Below are 17,125 nucleotides of genomic sequence, written 5' to 3'. Positions count from 1 at the left end.
CCTGAGCCAAAGTTGGATGCTCAACCGACTGATCCACCCAGGCGCCCCTAAAATCTACATTTTAAAACACCTTCCTGGGTTTGCAGAAAGAAGAAAACCAGGAGTCCAGCTATGGGCAACTAGGAAGGAATTGACTTCCTTGTCTCTATCTGGGGAAGGGGCAGCAAATGTTGAAACTTGCTTTGAGTGTGCATGAGTTTAAAAGCCTGAAAAGCATTCCGACAGTCAGAAATTAATCTGTGAATGTTTGTCTACCAGAAAGCTGCCTTTTCTTACAGAAGCCTCAGCTGCTCCCTTTGGGTTGAAGTAAGTCAGTGGTGCAATCTCATGGGTCAAGGAGCCAACTATTCATGCTAAAGGCAGTGTGCCAGGACAAGATGTCCAATAAGTACAGAACACTAGCCATAGAAAAGCCCTCCTTAGATGAGTTTGTGGCACCTGGAGCAAATTTTCTTTGCTAATTTTAGTGACCATTAAGAGAAACTTTGGGATACTCTCCTCCTTTTATTACACATCGAAAGGACTAACATCCACCTGGTGGGGTATATGGGACAGGAGAATTGGGTTATACTACTAGGAGTCTTCTCAGGTTCTCTTTGGGGTCAACAGAAGGTTAGAGTGGCTTAAGGGCTGATCAGATGTAATACCTTAGCATTGGAGTCATGTGGAAATGCTACCCTGTTCTTTGCTCACTGTGTCTCTGGATTGCCACCTCTAGCCACTTGATACCTGCAGTTGTGGTTTCACACATACTAGATTTGAAAAAATGAGGGTCTTGGTCCAATTTGGTCATAGCTCTGCTTCAAATGATGTGCTGAGAGGTTTCCCATCTTGACTTCTAGATCTTCTCCTAACTTAACAAATCTGGTTCTGGGTCTCAAACGCTGGGCCGCCCTAGCTTCAGTACCTGGGTTCCTATTGAGATCAACTTGACTTCTCTGTACCTCATTTTCATCATCCATTAAATAGTGAATATATTTACCTACATATATTGAATGAGTTTATACTCATTCAATGAGTTTATACATACACATATGAGTTTATACATAAAGACTAACAATACTGCTTGGTACTTAGTAAGCACTCAATAAATATTAGCTCCCATTAACCACTAAGAAAATCACAAGTTGCTGAGATGTAACTCATTTGATTTTGTGAGGAGCAAACTATCTTGATCCTCCTGTGAAAGGTGGAAGTAGTCATTGGTATTTAATTGTAGAGATGCTAAGGAGTAAATAATCTACCAGTTTAGGTAGAAAAAATGACATCATTCGAGCTTATATTGCCTCCTAGAAACCTGGGCCTCCACCCTGCCTAGAGACTGTTCCCACTCTTTCAGAGGGAGCCAGGTTCTGGGAGCTCAGGAATCTCCAAGGCTATGACCCTAGCAACTGGTAGAACAGAAAGACAAAGACTTCTTTATCAGACAGAACCAGGCTCAAAATCCATTCTGAGATGTAGTAACTCAGGATTTTATCTGGAAAGTGTTTTTCCTTCCTTTGCCTGGTTAACTTCTTTACCCTTCAGAATCTGATTCAAGGTCACTCCCTATGAGAAACACCCTACAGCTGGTTCAGGCCAAATTCACTACTCCTTTCTTTAGTCTTCTATTATAACATTGCACTGCCAACCAGATTGAATGAGACAGTTGAAGTAAAGCGAGGTGTTGTAATTGTGCTGTTCACATGTCTGTCCCCATGGATTGGACCACTTTGATCATGAGCGCCTCAAAGTCAGCAGACTGTGTCTCATTCATCTTTGTCCCCAGTGACCATCAGGGTGCTAACACATAGAAGCTGCTCAGTAATTGTTACGGTAACTGAGGAAATTAAGGATATTCCTTTAAGTATCAATTTAAAAGTAGGTGAATGGATGCCTACTTCACAGCATTATTGTTTGTTTGGATGAGGTGAGATGCTACCTATAATTTGTGCAGGTTAATCATAGCTCAGATTCCTCCCAGTGCTCATCATCTACACATGTAAGCCTTCAATCAATGTTTATTTCTCTCCTACTCTCAGGACTCCATGGAAGTGACTTTCTGATGAGGGTATCAAAGTCTTCCTTTCAGGGCACCTTGGAAGCTGCTCAGCTTGGGAAGTCTGCAGTTCAGTGACCAGAAGCCCAACCTGGCATCTTTCCATCACTCTTCTAAGTCTGCAAAGACTTGCCTTCTTTCACCCAGGGCATCTTTCTGAGACTGTAGCTGCACATTCTCCAGAATTATTACATGGAAATTTGTCTTGTGGTTTCTTGACAGGGATTCTCTCAGGGCCTAAAAAATCATCTCTTCCAAAAAGCTGAGTCCCCAGACTGCCTCCCCAAATTCAGTTAACTATTTTGGTGGAAACCTCACTGTAGCTATTTTAGTCTGTCAGAAATAAGGGTATTATCCTTTTCCTTTACCACCTACCTTTTCTGATCAGATAATTTCTATGATCTATTCAACCTGGCCACCCATAATCCGATAAGACAGAGGGTATATAAATCCTGGCTGTGGGTAATTCTTCTCAGTCAGACATCCTTTCACCCCAGGAAGAAAAATAGGTTCGTGTGACAGATGGTGTTCTGTGGGGGAAAAAATTGACACAACTATGCCCCTGAGCATTTTTGGAAATCAAGGACAATCAGATGACTCCGAAAAGGAATGTATGATCCCTTTATGGACTGCTACACTATGACCTTTGGGGAAATCCAAGGCCTCAACCTCCATGCCCGGAGACCACAGCTGGAGAAGTGCTCTGACTGCAGTTTCATGCGGGCTAACAGCAGGTCACAGATGGTATTGCTGATTTGCAGCTGTACCGCAGATAGGAGGCTGCAGTGTGTACTATAAGGTGCTGCAAGACACTGAGTGTGCCCCCAGCTTTTGAGTTTGCCTCTGGGCTCCAGAGAAGGGCAGACGATTGATTGTAATACAGCCAGGCAACCCAGGCACCTGCCAAGCATCTGGGTGCACCCAAGTGGGGGCTTGCTGCCAGCTGGTCATGTTGCCAGGAGTCCAGTGAAAATGACATCCAATGATCCCATGTTGCAGGTGCAGCACACAGCTCCTGATTGTCCAGCATGTGTTCAGTAACATGTGCTAATATCACCTAACTTCCTTGGTTCTACAAAGGCAGTAGAGCATCTGCTACTCCAGGAACCCAACATATCCTACTCCTAACACTGCCCAGTGTCCCTGAGATGGACTTCTCGGGGTCATTTACAGTCATCAACACAGAGTTTAAGTCAACTTTGGCCGAATGCTTTTGGGAATACCAAAAGGGCCATATTTTGGAAGTAAGTATTGTGAATCCAAACTATTGTCAAGAAGAAAACAGAAGAGCCAACTAAAAAATAATAACAGAGCCAACTGGGTGTGACAACACTAGCCAGAAATGTTGTTTAGAAACATTTTTATCTTCTCTGGAAAGTGCTTAAATAGCTCTCTGTGTGTGTATATGTGTCACCCACAGAATAAAAGCATTGTAATAACCCCTTTAGAGCAGGTTTGCTAGCTATAGCCAAATCACTGGTTAATTTTAGTAAATCCTTTCTCCTCCCTTATTTCTCCCTTCTCCTTATTCTCCTAAGTTTGCTACTTACATATTTCTAAAGGTTCAAAAATGGCCTCCAAAAGCCTGACCCATAAAATAATAGATTGAAGTTCACCAACATATTTTTTAAATGCTCCTTGAAAGACACTGTTAGGCAATAAAAAAGCCACACATGGGGAAAATATATTTACAAGGTACATACCTGATAAAGGATTTGTACTTAGGATATGTAAAAAAAAAAATCTGAAAACAATTTTTGAAACACCAAATACTAAAAAAGAGCAAAGTGCTTGTACAGACACTTCACCAGAGAAGATATACAGCTGGAACTTAAGCCCATGAAAAATGTTCAATATCATTAGTCATTAGTAAAATGCACATTAAAACAAATGAAATGCCACTAAACATATTTTAGAATGGCTAAAAGACTCAGAAAAAGAATGAGCATACCACATGTTGGCAAAGATACGGTGGAGGAACTAGAACTCTGGTATACTGTTGGTGGGAATGTAGAATGATATAATCTTGTAAAACAATATAGCAGCTTCTGAAAAAGTTAAACATATACCTACCATATGATCCTGCTAGTCTACTCCTAGGTATTTGCCCCAGAAATAAAAGCCTATGCCAATCCTAAAACTAGTTCACTGTTCATGTGTGATTAACTTACAGTATCCCCAAACTAGAAACAATCCAAATGCCAATCAACAGGTGATGGGATGAACAAACTGTGGCATATCTGGACAAAGGACTGCTACCCAGCAATAAAAATAAATGAACCACTAATACACTTAGCAATATGGATGAATATCAAAATAACTATGCTGAGCTGTAGAAGCCAAGAAAAAAGTAGTACATACTGTGTAATTCTTTTTGTGTAAAGCTCTACAAAACGTGAAATAATGTGTAGTGACAGAAGCAGATCCATGCTTTCTTGGGGATAAAGATGGGGAGAAGGGCATAAGGGAGGGATTGCAAAGAGGTAGGAGGAAACTTTTAGGAGTGAATCCTATGTTCACCATCTTGATGGTAGTGATGGCTTGATGTAGTTAGTGATAGTGTTTAAAATGTTAGAACATCAAATTTCACGCTATAAAGGCATGTAAATTTCCAGATATGCACTTTGTAGTGTGTTAATTATACCTCAATAAAGCTGTTACAATTGGCTGGGAGTCGCATCCCATGGTATACTTTGTCTATGCATAATTAGAAATTGTGATGGTCAGTATATTATCATTGTATATAGGCTCATGGGGTTCGGGATTTATGGAGCTTCATGTGGGGATATCACCTGCATTCTGCACCTTTAGCTTGGGATTGTTTTTGAGGTGAAAGAGACATCTGTGGAATCATCAATTGACTGCCGAGGTCATCTTGCCATACATCCAGTGTAGTTCTTTGCTAAGTGCACATGGGCTCAAGGTTAAAGTCAAGAAGATTCTTGTCCCTAGAGGAACTTGAGTCTAGTGGAAAAAGTAAGTCAGCTTCAGCATATAATGATTCTACATGAAAATTATATAGTAGGCTTATATCTCAGTTCAAATATGTGATCTGATTTTGAATTACTTTATTACTATCAAAGGGGATGATAATACTTACTCTGCCCCTTGTGAGAGGGGCTATAAGCAACTAACTGGATGATTGTGAGAAAATGTTTGATAACTATTCCAAAGTCAGATGTTGTTAGATGCACACAAGGAGAAGCATAAGGTGAAGATTTGTATGATTAGGGATTGGTGAGCTTAGAGCCTCCTTGAAGAATTAGGGAACATAGAAGGAGAAAAAAGCTCCAGAAAGCACATTATCTGGAAAATTATACTAGCTAACAGCAGAAAATCTGGGCCCAACTTATCACTATGGAACATAATCATTTGAGATCAAATAATAGTAGATTATTTGTCACTTGACTGTGCAGAAGCCATCCCCTCTTCCTGAAGTACTTGCATTTTCTTTAGGGGAACTAGTTCTCCCTTCTAATTGACAGATATTCTTGGTGGAAAGGAATCCAGTCACCTGCATCTTGAACTCAATCCTAAGGGGCTGAACTTGTTGACCATTGTTTCTTTCCAACAGCCTTCATTTATCATGAGACCAGCATTTCACTTTCTCCTTGGAACTGGTCCTTCTTCAGATATGCATGTGGTTATAGGAAATAATCACCTCCACAGTCTTTGGTGATTGCTTTATAAGTGGGTGTTGGCTCAAGCCAAGCCTATCAGGGTCCTTCCCTGGCCTTCTTTGAACTAGCACTAAAATAAGGCAGACCTTTTCTAGAGTTAAAAGCTACAAGGATTAGTGCACTGTGTGGCATCGGTACTGTCATATGGAGGAAGCTGAGCTGCAGTAAAAGAGGAGAGAGAGAGAGAGAGAGAGAGAGAGAGCACGCGCACCTAATGGCATTCCTGGACCTGCCTGGCTGATGCATCCCTGCCCCTGCTCTGGTTTGGTTATTCAACTCTTCTTTTGCCTTCAGATTTATTTTTATATTCTTTTTTTTTTAAATCACTCTCCTAGCCAGTTTGAATTGAATTTATGTCACTTGCAACAAATTTTTCTACCTAATTAAAAAAGAGAAAGAGAATATGGATTTTGAAGATTCAATTAGCTATTTACTGAGTCTACTATTTGCCTACTGCCTTCACATAAATCTAATGAAATCTTCGAATGGTGGAATCATTTCTCTCATTTTGAAGATGAGGAAACAAACTGAGAATGGTTAATAGAGCCAGTAACAGGTAATAGGGCTAATAACAATGTGGTTCAAGACTCAAGTCTGTCAATTCCAAAGACATCCACCCCTTTCCCACTATACATATCACCCTCCTGTAAACCAAGCTCTTCCAGACCAAATATTATTTTTCCTGGTATTTTTCAGCACCTTGAAAATTTCTTATCACCTAATGGCCATCTTCTATATATCTGTTGAATGAGTAAAGCGTTAAGTTTCATTAGAATAGTTCTGAATTCAAAGAACAAGGATAGGACCAAGCAAGGCTTGGTAGTCTCTGCAAATAAGATATTTTACATTATTGATGTATTACTCAAAATGAATCTAAAATTAAGTTTCCCAGAACCTAGTAATATTTTAAATACAGAGAACTTGTTCCCTAAAGAAACCTATTACAGATGTTTTTAAACAATAATCATGTTCCCTTTTTAAACATCTGCATAAATCTAAACTTTCCCATAATAGGTTTATTTAAAGTGAGAGTAGTGGACCAGTAGCCTCTGGGCTAAATTTGGACTTCAGATCTGTTTTGTTTAGTTGGAACAGTGTTCAGAAATTGAAATAATTGCCAACACTTATAAGCAGGAGTATTTATGTAAAAATTTGTAGTTTGGGAGTGTTTTTTAAAATGGGTAGTGTGACTAATAATGAAGCAACAGAAAGACAAAGAAACTGATCCCATTCATAATTGCACCAAGAAACATAAAATACCTAGGAATAAATCTAACCAAAGATGTACAAGATCTGTATGCTTAAAACTATAGAAAGCTTATGAAGGAAATTGAAGAAGATATAAAGAAATAGAAAAACATTCCATGCTCATGGGTTGGAAGAATAAATATTGTCAAAATGTCAATACTACCCAAATCCATCTACACATTCAATGCAATCCCAATCAAAATTGCACCAGCATTCTTCTCGAAGCTAGAACAAGCAATCCTAAAATTCATGTGGAACCACAAAAGGCCCCAAATAGCCAAAGTAATTTTGAAGAAGAAGACCAAAGCAAGAGGCATCACAATCCCAGACTTTAGCCCCTACAACAAAGCTGTAATCATCAAGACAGCATGGTATTGGCACAAAAACAGACACATAGACCAATGGAATAGAATAGAAACCCCAGAACTAGACCCACAAACGTATGGCCAACTCATCTTTGACAAAGCAGGAAAGAACATCCAATGGAAAAAAGACAGTCTCTTTAACAAATGGTGCTGGGAGAACTGGACAGCAACATGCAGAAGGTTGAAGCTAGACTACTTTCTCACACCATTCACAAAAATAAACTCAAAATGGATAAAGGACCTGAATGTGAGACAGGAAACCATCAAAACCCTAGAGGAGAAAGCAGGAAAAGACCTCTCTGACCTCAGCCATAGCAATTTCTTACTTGACACATCCCCAAAGGCAAGGGAATTAAAAGCAAAAATGAACTATTGGGACCTCATCAAGATAAAAAGCTTCTGCACAACAAAGGAAACAACCAACAAAACTAAAAGGCAACCAACTGAATGGGAAAAGATATTTGCAAATGACATATCGGACAAAGGGCTAGTATCCAAAATCTACAAAGAGCTCACCAAACTCCACACCTGAAAAACAAATAATCCAGTGAAGAAATGGGCAGAAAACATGAATAGACATTTCTCTAAAGAAGACATTCGGATGGCCAACAGGCACATGAAACGATGCTCAACGTCGCTCCTCATCAGGGAAATACAAATCAAAACCACACTCCGATATCACCTCACGCCAGTCAGAGTGGCCAAAATGAACAAATCAGGAGGCTATAGATGCTGGAGAGGATGTGGAGAAACAGGAACCCTCTTGCACTGTTGGTGGGAATGCAAACTGGTGCAGCCACTCTGGAAAACAGTGTGGAGGTTCCTCAAAAAATTAAAAATAGACCTACCCTATGACCCAGCAGTAGCACTGCTAGGAATTTACCCAAGGGATACAGGAATACTGATGCATAGGGGCACTTGGACCCCAATGTTTATAGCAGCACTCTCAACAATAGCCAAATTGTGGAAAGAGCCTAAATGTCCATCAACTGATGAATGGATAAAGAAATTGTGGTTTATATACACAATGGAGTACTACGTGGCAATGAGAAAGAATGAAATCTGGCCTTTTGTAGCAACGTGGATGGAACCGGAGAGTGTGATGCTAAGTGAAATAAGCCATACAGAGAAAGACAGATACCATATGTTTTCACTCTTATGTGGATCCTGAGAAACTTAACAGAAACCCATGGGGGAGGGGAAGAAAAAAAAAAGAGGTTAGAGTGGAAGAGAGCCAAAGCATAAGAGACTCAAAAAATGAGAACAAACTCAGGGATGATGGGGGGTGGGTGATGGGTATTGAGGAGGGCACCTTTTGGGATGAGCACTGGGTGTTGTATGGAAACCAATTTGACAATAAATTTCATATATTAAAAAAAATGGGTAGTGTGGTAACACTGGGCCAATGTCAGCATGTGGCAGTAATCAGCTGTATGAAGGAATGACTGTCCCCTTTGGTCAGAACAAGACCCATAGTCCTCACCTGTTCCCTCACTATAGTTACCTTCCTGTGTGTGTTTGCATTAGCAACCTCTGGTTTGAGATGTGGTATCTCTCTCAGGTCAGATAGAGCATGGGAACAGCACATACAGAAAGTGGAAGGATTCTACTCCACTGCTTTCCCAAAGAACCCCCCAATTCAGGGGCTAGCAAAATGATTTTTAAAAGGCGTATGTTTCTTTCCTGACTATTAGAAATCTCTACTTGGTACGTGCTAATAAGTTACTTTTTACGCTGTTTCCCTTGATAAGGAGAAACTTGGCTTTCTTACTGGCATATGTACCATCAGTGGACTCATCCTTTAAACTCTTTTCCAGTGCAACATTGAAGTACAAATCAGAGTGCGAAACCAAGAGCTTGGAACTCTGGCAATTAGCAAGCTCATTTGTTGGCTTGGCAAAGGAAAGAATGCTGATGTAGAAGAAAAAAATACTTTGTCACTTTTATGGTGTCTGGATTGTCCTTTTGTTTCATTGCCTTATTTTGGTTTTGGTTTCTTGTGATGTAAACCTGATGGAGTTAGAAAAAAGGACGAGAATATATTTTTTTACTGAAATCCCCTTCATCTCACTAATGAATTACCTCCTTTAGACTGCAATGTCTATCTACACACGATATAAGATAAAACATAAGTGTTATGTGCGCCAGGTCAGAACTAGAATAATCAAGTTCTTACATGAAAGCTAGGGTCTCATTTTGGAAGTTATTAAACTCTTCTAATGTCTCAGCCTTCTTAAGAGAAAACTCAGAAGTTAAATGTGTAAACTGTGATATCATACTGCCTAGATTTGCATCCTGGCTCTATTGCTGTGTGTCCTTGAGTAAGTAATTAACTTCTCTATGTCTCAGTTTTCTCAACTTTTATATAAGGATAATGACTACAGCAACTGCTTCATAGAATCATTGGGAATGTTTTCAAAGTAATTTTCAAAAAGTTAATATAATTCTTATGTATAATTCTCCATAGATGTATATACAGTAAGGATTGTATCAAAGGTTTATTTGACTTGTTAATGATGGAACCAGGAGAATCACAAAACTGGCTTAAAGGAAGATAAAAGATACAAATATATACTCACTGGAAAAGATGCTACATTAAAATTGCAACATTTGATGTAAAACTGGTTAATGTCCTACAAGTGAAAGAACGATGATTTGTGGTATCATGTTTTCTATATGGCAAAAATAATTTCCATCATGTCAATTTTCTAATTTTTAAAAAATGTTTATTTTTCAGAGACAGAAATAAAGCATGAGTGGGGGAGGGGCAGAAAGAGAGAGACAGACAGACAGAATCCAAAGCAGACTCTGGGCTCTGATCTGTCAGCACAGAGCCTGACGTGGGGCCTCAAACCCACAATGGCGAGATCATGACCTGAGCCGAAGTCAGACGCTTAACCTACTGAACCACCCACGTGCCCCCATCATGTCAATTTTCTGACAGCTGAAAGCACCTGGGACCTGAACAATAGTAAATAGGAAGTCAAAGTTACTTCCCCTTGAGAATCCTAGGACCTTTAGACAAGTTAGACATTACTATGTAGACTTTGAAAAGTCCTGGTGTGGTCTTTCTGCCTTATGTTCAAATTGTAGATTAGTTTACTTAAAGGGTTTAAAGGCACTAAGGCTCATAAAGCCCTTGTAATGGTGCCTGTAAGCGTTCAGTGAATGTTAGGTGTTTTCATGATACTTGTAAAATGGGGAAAATTAAGGTTTTTTATCCCATGTGGTTCTTATGATAATTAAATAAGATCATATAAACTCAGCACCATGCCTTACACATAGTGAGCACTCAACAAATATAATCTGTTGTTATTGATTGCTAGGATGCCAGAAACTATAGAGTCATGTTCTATAATATTGAGAATCCATGACAGGAGCTTTGCAGGTAATCACCAATTCTGTGAGTTTTGCCCTTATTAACATTAAAAGAGTATATAACATTCAAGTAGTTTCAATACCAATGCTATCAATTCTTATTGAGTGGCCTCAATTTGTTCTAAGTTATATGAGGAACACCTGAAACCTTTCAGGAACACTCTTTTCAGAATAGTCTGCCAATCAGCCAGTCAGGTCCACAGAGTCACACTGACCAGTCTGGCTTTTGTGGTCTTCATGGAATACATTTCCACAGTGAGCAAATGTATTATCTGCTTTGTTGTTAACAGTGTTGAGTAAGGGTGTCCATTTCCAAGTCTACTGTGCATTAGATGTGACAGACTGCTCACCTCAAAATGCCCTGTGAATGAGGTCTATGAGTTTACTACATTTGGGCTATACCCATTCTTTTCTTTTTTTAATGCCTATTCTCTTTTCTTTTTTTTTAATTTTATTTATTTTTGAGAGAGAATGCATGAGTGGGGGAGGGACAGAGAGAGAGAGAGGGGGACAGAGGATCTGAAGCGGGCTCTGCACGGACAACAGCAAACCCAATGTGGGGCTCAAACTTAGGAAATGAACTGTGAGATCATGACCTGAGCTAAAGTTGGAAGCTCAACCTACTATGCTACCCAGGCACCCTGGGACTATACCCATTCTTTGTGATGCTTTCTTCTCTAGAGAATAACAAAGGCCTGTAAAGCGTTTTGGGCACCGTCAGCCTGGAGCCTGATAAAGGGCTTGAACTCACAAACCATGAGATCAGGACCTTAGCCAGAATCAAGTCAGACTCTTAACCAACTGAGCTACCCAGGCGCCCCTATTTTTTTTTTAAATTCACACTAAAATATTATGGAACACTTACTCAGTGCAGTATTCTACCATCTGGCATCATTTAACTTACTCTAAGGACCAAGATCATGCTTTGAGTGAACTGTTTCACACTCAGCACAGTTAAAGGGATGAACATACTATCCGGAGGAAAAACTTTTCCTCTACCCTCTTAGGTTTAGGTACGTGAGTTAAACTAACAGAAAATAGGTTAATAGGAGGAAAGGCACACAGTTTTCATTAATATTTTTGTGTACAGGGGTTCATAGAAAAGTGAAGCTCAGAGAAGTGATAGACTCAGAGGCTCACATACCATTTTTGTTTTGTTTTGTTGTTTTTTTGTTTAATTTTATTTTTTATTTTTTAAAATTTACATCCAAATTAGTTAGCATGTAGTGCAACAATGATGTCAGGAGTAGATGCCTTAGTGTCCCTTACCCATTTAGCCCATCCTCCCTCCCACAACCCCTCCCATAACCCTCAGTTTGTTCTCCATATTTATGAGTCTCTTCTGTTTTGTCCCCCTCCCTGCTTTTATATTATTTTTGTTTCCCTTCCCTTATGTTCATCTGTTTTGTCTCTTAAAGTCCTCTATGAGTGAAGTCATATGATTTTTGTTTTTCTCTGACTAATTTCACTTAGCATAATACCCTCCAGTTCCATCCACGTAGTTGCAAATGGCAAGATTTCATTCTTTTTGATTGCTGAGTAATACTCCATTGTATATATATACCACATATTCTTTATCCATTCATCCATTGATGGACATTTGGGCTCTTTCCATACGTTGGCTATTGCTGATAGTGCTGCTATAAACATGGGGGTGCATGTGTCCCTTTGAAACAGCACACATATATCCCATGGATAAACACCTAGTAGTGCAGTTGCTGGGTCGTAGGGTAGTTCTATTTTTAATTTTTTGAGGAACCTCCATACTGTTTTCCAGAGTGGCTGCAGCAGCTTACATTCCCATCACATACCATTTTTACAAAGGAAAGGGATTTGGGCTCTAAGTAATGATAAATCATGAGGAGGTGACTAGGAAATAAATGGGAGAACAAATGGAAGAGACTGTTTATGCAAATTCATCTAAATGACAGCTCTCCATCTCTGATAGTAAGTACCCTTGTCTTCCCAGGAGGCTGGGGACACTGTCCTCAGAGAGAATTCATGTCCTGCTTTTAAGAAGATAAGGGGAGGGCAGAAAACTCCTCCTGCATCTGGTGAATTTCAGTGGTCCTCAGCTCAAAATACTCCTTATGCCAAAGTGGGATAATATGGGTGGCATATTCTGGATCCTTTTTAATACCCATGGTGCATGCAAACATTGAATCTTAGAAGCATTCAGAAAAGAAAAGAAAGAAGAAATAGGCCATAGGAGCCTCTTCAAGCAGCTTTACATAAGCTGGTTTACAGCTATCAAGGATCATAAAACTTGGGAGTCTCACACCTATTTAGAGAGTCTGGGAGGTAATTAAATACCCTTGTACCTAATCTACTTTCCCAAAGGAAAATGGAGAAGAAAAATTGCTCAAGGTGGAAAAATCCTTCACACTGTGCCACCATAGGATTCTAAGAAATTGGGAAAAATTGAACATCAGTAGTTAATTATTTCAAAACTATGTGACATTAACAGGACTAAGAAAATTACTCAGGTTTTTATTAAATAGAAGCCTCAGTCAATTGCTAAAGTCCTTGATCAATCAACAAATGTATTTGAGGTCTGCTGCTTTCCATCACTCTCTTAGGTATTCCATATTTTAGGTTAAGACACTAAAGTACCCAACTGTAGAGAAACTCAGAATTAGAAGGAATCATCTGTTTGAAGACAATGTTCATGCTATGCTGAGCCTATAATAAACTCCTCACTTCACATGTGTAGAGGTAGACTCTTCCTCTACCCTCTTATGTAATGTCCCTGAAGCCTGTGAATTAAACTAACAAAAGATAGATTAAAAGGAGAAAAAGTGTACAAATTTTATTTGTTAATATTTTTATGTGTCATGAGGACTTCATGAAAAGAAAGAAAAGCATTTAGGACTGGAGCAGTTGCCCCTGGGGTGTTATGTACCATTTTAACAAAGAGTGATAAATTATGAAAACAATAAGACAAAGGAAAATGGTGTTTGGGCTAGTGGTGATAAACTATGAGAATGTGATAGGAAATATATGGGGGAAACGAATAGAAGATAGGGGTTATCTTAATAAGGTTTGTTGGTAGACTAATCTTGGTGTCAACTTCCCATATCTGGTGATAAGAATATTCTTTCTTCCTGGCACAGGAAGGGTACCTTTCTACTGAGGAACTTATTACCTGCTTTTAGGAGAAAGGAGGATGTCAGACAGCTCTTTATGCATTTACTGTTTCTCAATTGCCTTCAGCTCACAATAATCAGTATACCAGAGTGACATATTTTGGGGTAGTATGTTCTGATTCCTTCACATTGTTTCAAGTTCTATCTTTCTAGTCACCTGTGGGTGACTGACTCCAACTTATCTAAGCCCCGTGTCTAGAAGCTATCACAGTGCAGAAGTTGTGCTACGATCAGTGCAGCTCAGACTACTGACTCATCCTTAGCTTCCTGTCACATGATTCTGAAACTCTCTGTCCATGTGCTATTGCTAAGCTCCTCCTCAATCCTTGCTTATGTAGATGTGTTGTTTGTTTTGGAACTAAGAACCAACTCGAGCCCTTAGATGGGTGTTATTGAGTGTAGACGCTTTATTGTTGATTCATTCAAACAATTTTTATGAGCTCCTGATCTTCTGGGAATATCAATTGTGAATATGGTGGACACAGTCCTTGGCCTCACAAATATTTTATTCCGATAAGGAACAGAAACAATGCAATGGGTACAATTGGGTGAGAAAAGTTATCTAACAGGAAATATAGGATCCTATGGAAGAATCTCTAACCTAGGTTTGGGGTATCAAGAATGATTTCATGAGGAAATCATGTTAGCTGAAGAGTGACCGATATGTAGGAGTTGGTCAAATAAAAAGAGAGGAAGAATAATCTCCCAAAGAAAAGAGCTTGAGCAAAGAAGAGCGGAGCTACATGAAGATTTTGAAGCATTGGATCAGGTTAAGATTGTAGGATCAGGAAGAAGCAATGGAGAATAATAAGTCAGTAGTGGTAAGCCAAGTTGGAACTTGAACTTAATCCTAAAAGAAATAAGGAGCTCTTAAATGATATAAGGAGAGAAGTGGAATCAGACCTTTACTCTAGAAAGAACACTCTGGTTACAAATTGAGGAATGGACTGAAGAGAGCCACAATATTGAAGGCAGGGAGAACAGTTAGGTTGTTGCAGTATTCTGGGTAAGTGGTGATAGTTCTCTGAACCAGGGTAGCAGCAGTGTATCTAGAAAGAAGTGGATTGATGCAAGAGTTAGTTACAGGTAGAAAGGACAGAACCTATTGCAAGATTAGCCCTAGGGGGCGATGAGGGAGGTGGTAACAATGATACCTGGGATTTTGCCTTGATTCCTGGATGAACACCTGTCATATTCACTGAGAGAATGTATATAGAAGAGCAGGTGCTTTTTAGTTTTTGTTTGTTTGCTTGGGAACAGGGTATGTAATAAGTTCTGTTTTGCACCTGATGAGTTTGGGTTGATAATAGAGATGTCAAATATGCAGTTGAATATGTGAATGTCAGTCTGAATGGCAGATCCAAGCTGGAGTCAAAGATTTGGGAATCATCAATGTGGTGATGGGAAGTGAATACTAACGGGGAGGGGGCAAGAGATTCAGGAGTAAGACAAGAAGAGGATATAAGAAATGCAACCATTTAACTTTTGCAAGAGGAAGAGAACTCCACAGTGGAAAAAGAAAGGGAATTCCCAGAGTTAGCAAAGAAGTTTCAAGGAGGAGAGAATTACTGTAACTATTATACACTGTTGGTGAGAATGTAAATTGATACAGCCATTGTGCAAAACAGTATGGAGATTCCTTAAAAGTTAAAAATAGAAATTCCATATGATCCAGTAATTCCACTATTGGGTATTTACCCAAATAAAATGAAAATAATTCAAAAAGATCTATGCATCCCTATGTTTATTGCAGTATTACCTATAATAGCTAAGATATGGAAGTAGCCTAAGTCCAAATATCCTTTGATTGGTGAATGGATAAAGAAAATGTAGTATATATGTATACACACACATATGTAGTGTAGTATTACACAGCCATAAAAAGCATGAGATCATGGTATTTGAGACAATATGGATGGACTTAGAGGGTATTATGCTAAATGAAACAAGTAAGACTGAGAATATCAAATATCCTATGATTCCATTTATAAGTGAAACAACAACAACAAAAAGAATAAACAAAAAGCAGAATCAACTCCCCCCCCCAAAAAAAGGAGGGAGTTATCAATTGTATAAAATGCTGCTGAGGTCATCCAATGAATTTCTTTCATTATAATTGTTACCCAAACTTCAGTAAGTATGTCACTACATTAAATTCATTCAAACAAATACTTATTGACTCCCTATATATGCGAGATATGCTTATGGGTCCTGTGGCTATAGCAAGTAATAAAACAGACAAAGACTGGGGCTAAAGCAGAATAAAATGTTCAATAAGACTGAAATGACAAAGTACTGTCTTTTTGTAATTTGGAAATAAAATTGAGTGTTTGCACTCATGAACATGGTAAATCTCCATTTAGTTAGGTCTCTAATTTCTCAATAAGTAATGTTTTCTATTTTTTAATATTGCACATGTTTTGTAACAAAAGTTATCTGTTAGCATGTTATATTTTTGTACTATTGCCATGTTTTTTTAAATTTCAGTTTTCAATTGTTGGGGGATGGTATATAGAAATAAAGTTCATTTTTACATATTGATTTCTGTCCTACCACATTGCTAAATTTGCTTATTAATTCTAGCAAGAATTATTAATTCTTAATATTAATATTAATATTTATTCTTAATATCAATATTCTTAATATTCTTGATATTAATTCTTAATATTTCATAAATTTCATGGGTCTTTTTACATAGATGGTCATGTTGTCTCTGAACAGGAAGAGTTTTACTCTTCTTTTCTAACCTGGATACCTTCAATTTGTTTTTATTACCTTCCTAAACTAGTTTGAACCTCCAGTACAATGTTGACTAGAAATGATGATAGCAGACATCATTGTCTTGGGGAGTAAACATTTATTATTTCACTATCAGGTGTGGATTTTTTGTAGATGCCTTTTATTGATTTAAGAAACAGTTTTCTTCCTTGTTTGCTGATTGTTTTTATGAAAAATGAATAGTGGATTTTATCAATAATTTTTCTGCATTTATTGAAAAAAATCATACAGGTTCTCTTTTTAGTTCTTTAATATGACAGACAGTGAAATATACCGACTAATTTTGAAATGTTAAAACAACCTTCCATCCTTGGGAAACCCCAACTGATTTTATGATGTATTTTTGTATTTTGTAGGATTTTATTTGCTAAAATTCAGTTTAGAATTTTTGCATTTATGTTTACAAAGCATATTGATTTGTAGTGTTCTCTTCTTGTATTATCTTTATCTGGTTTTAATCAAGACATTGATGGTCTTGTAGAATGAATTGAG

Source organism: Acinonyx jubatus, chromosome E4 (genome assembly GCF_027475565.1).
Source record: "Acinonyx jubatus isolate Ajub_Pintada_27869175 chromosome E4, VMU_Ajub_asm_v1.0, whole genome shotgun sequence".
Classification (NCBI taxonomy): domain Eukaryota; kingdom Metazoa; phylum Chordata; class Mammalia; order Carnivora; family Felidae; genus Acinonyx; species Acinonyx jubatus.
This window is presented reverse-complemented; position numbering follows the sequence as displayed.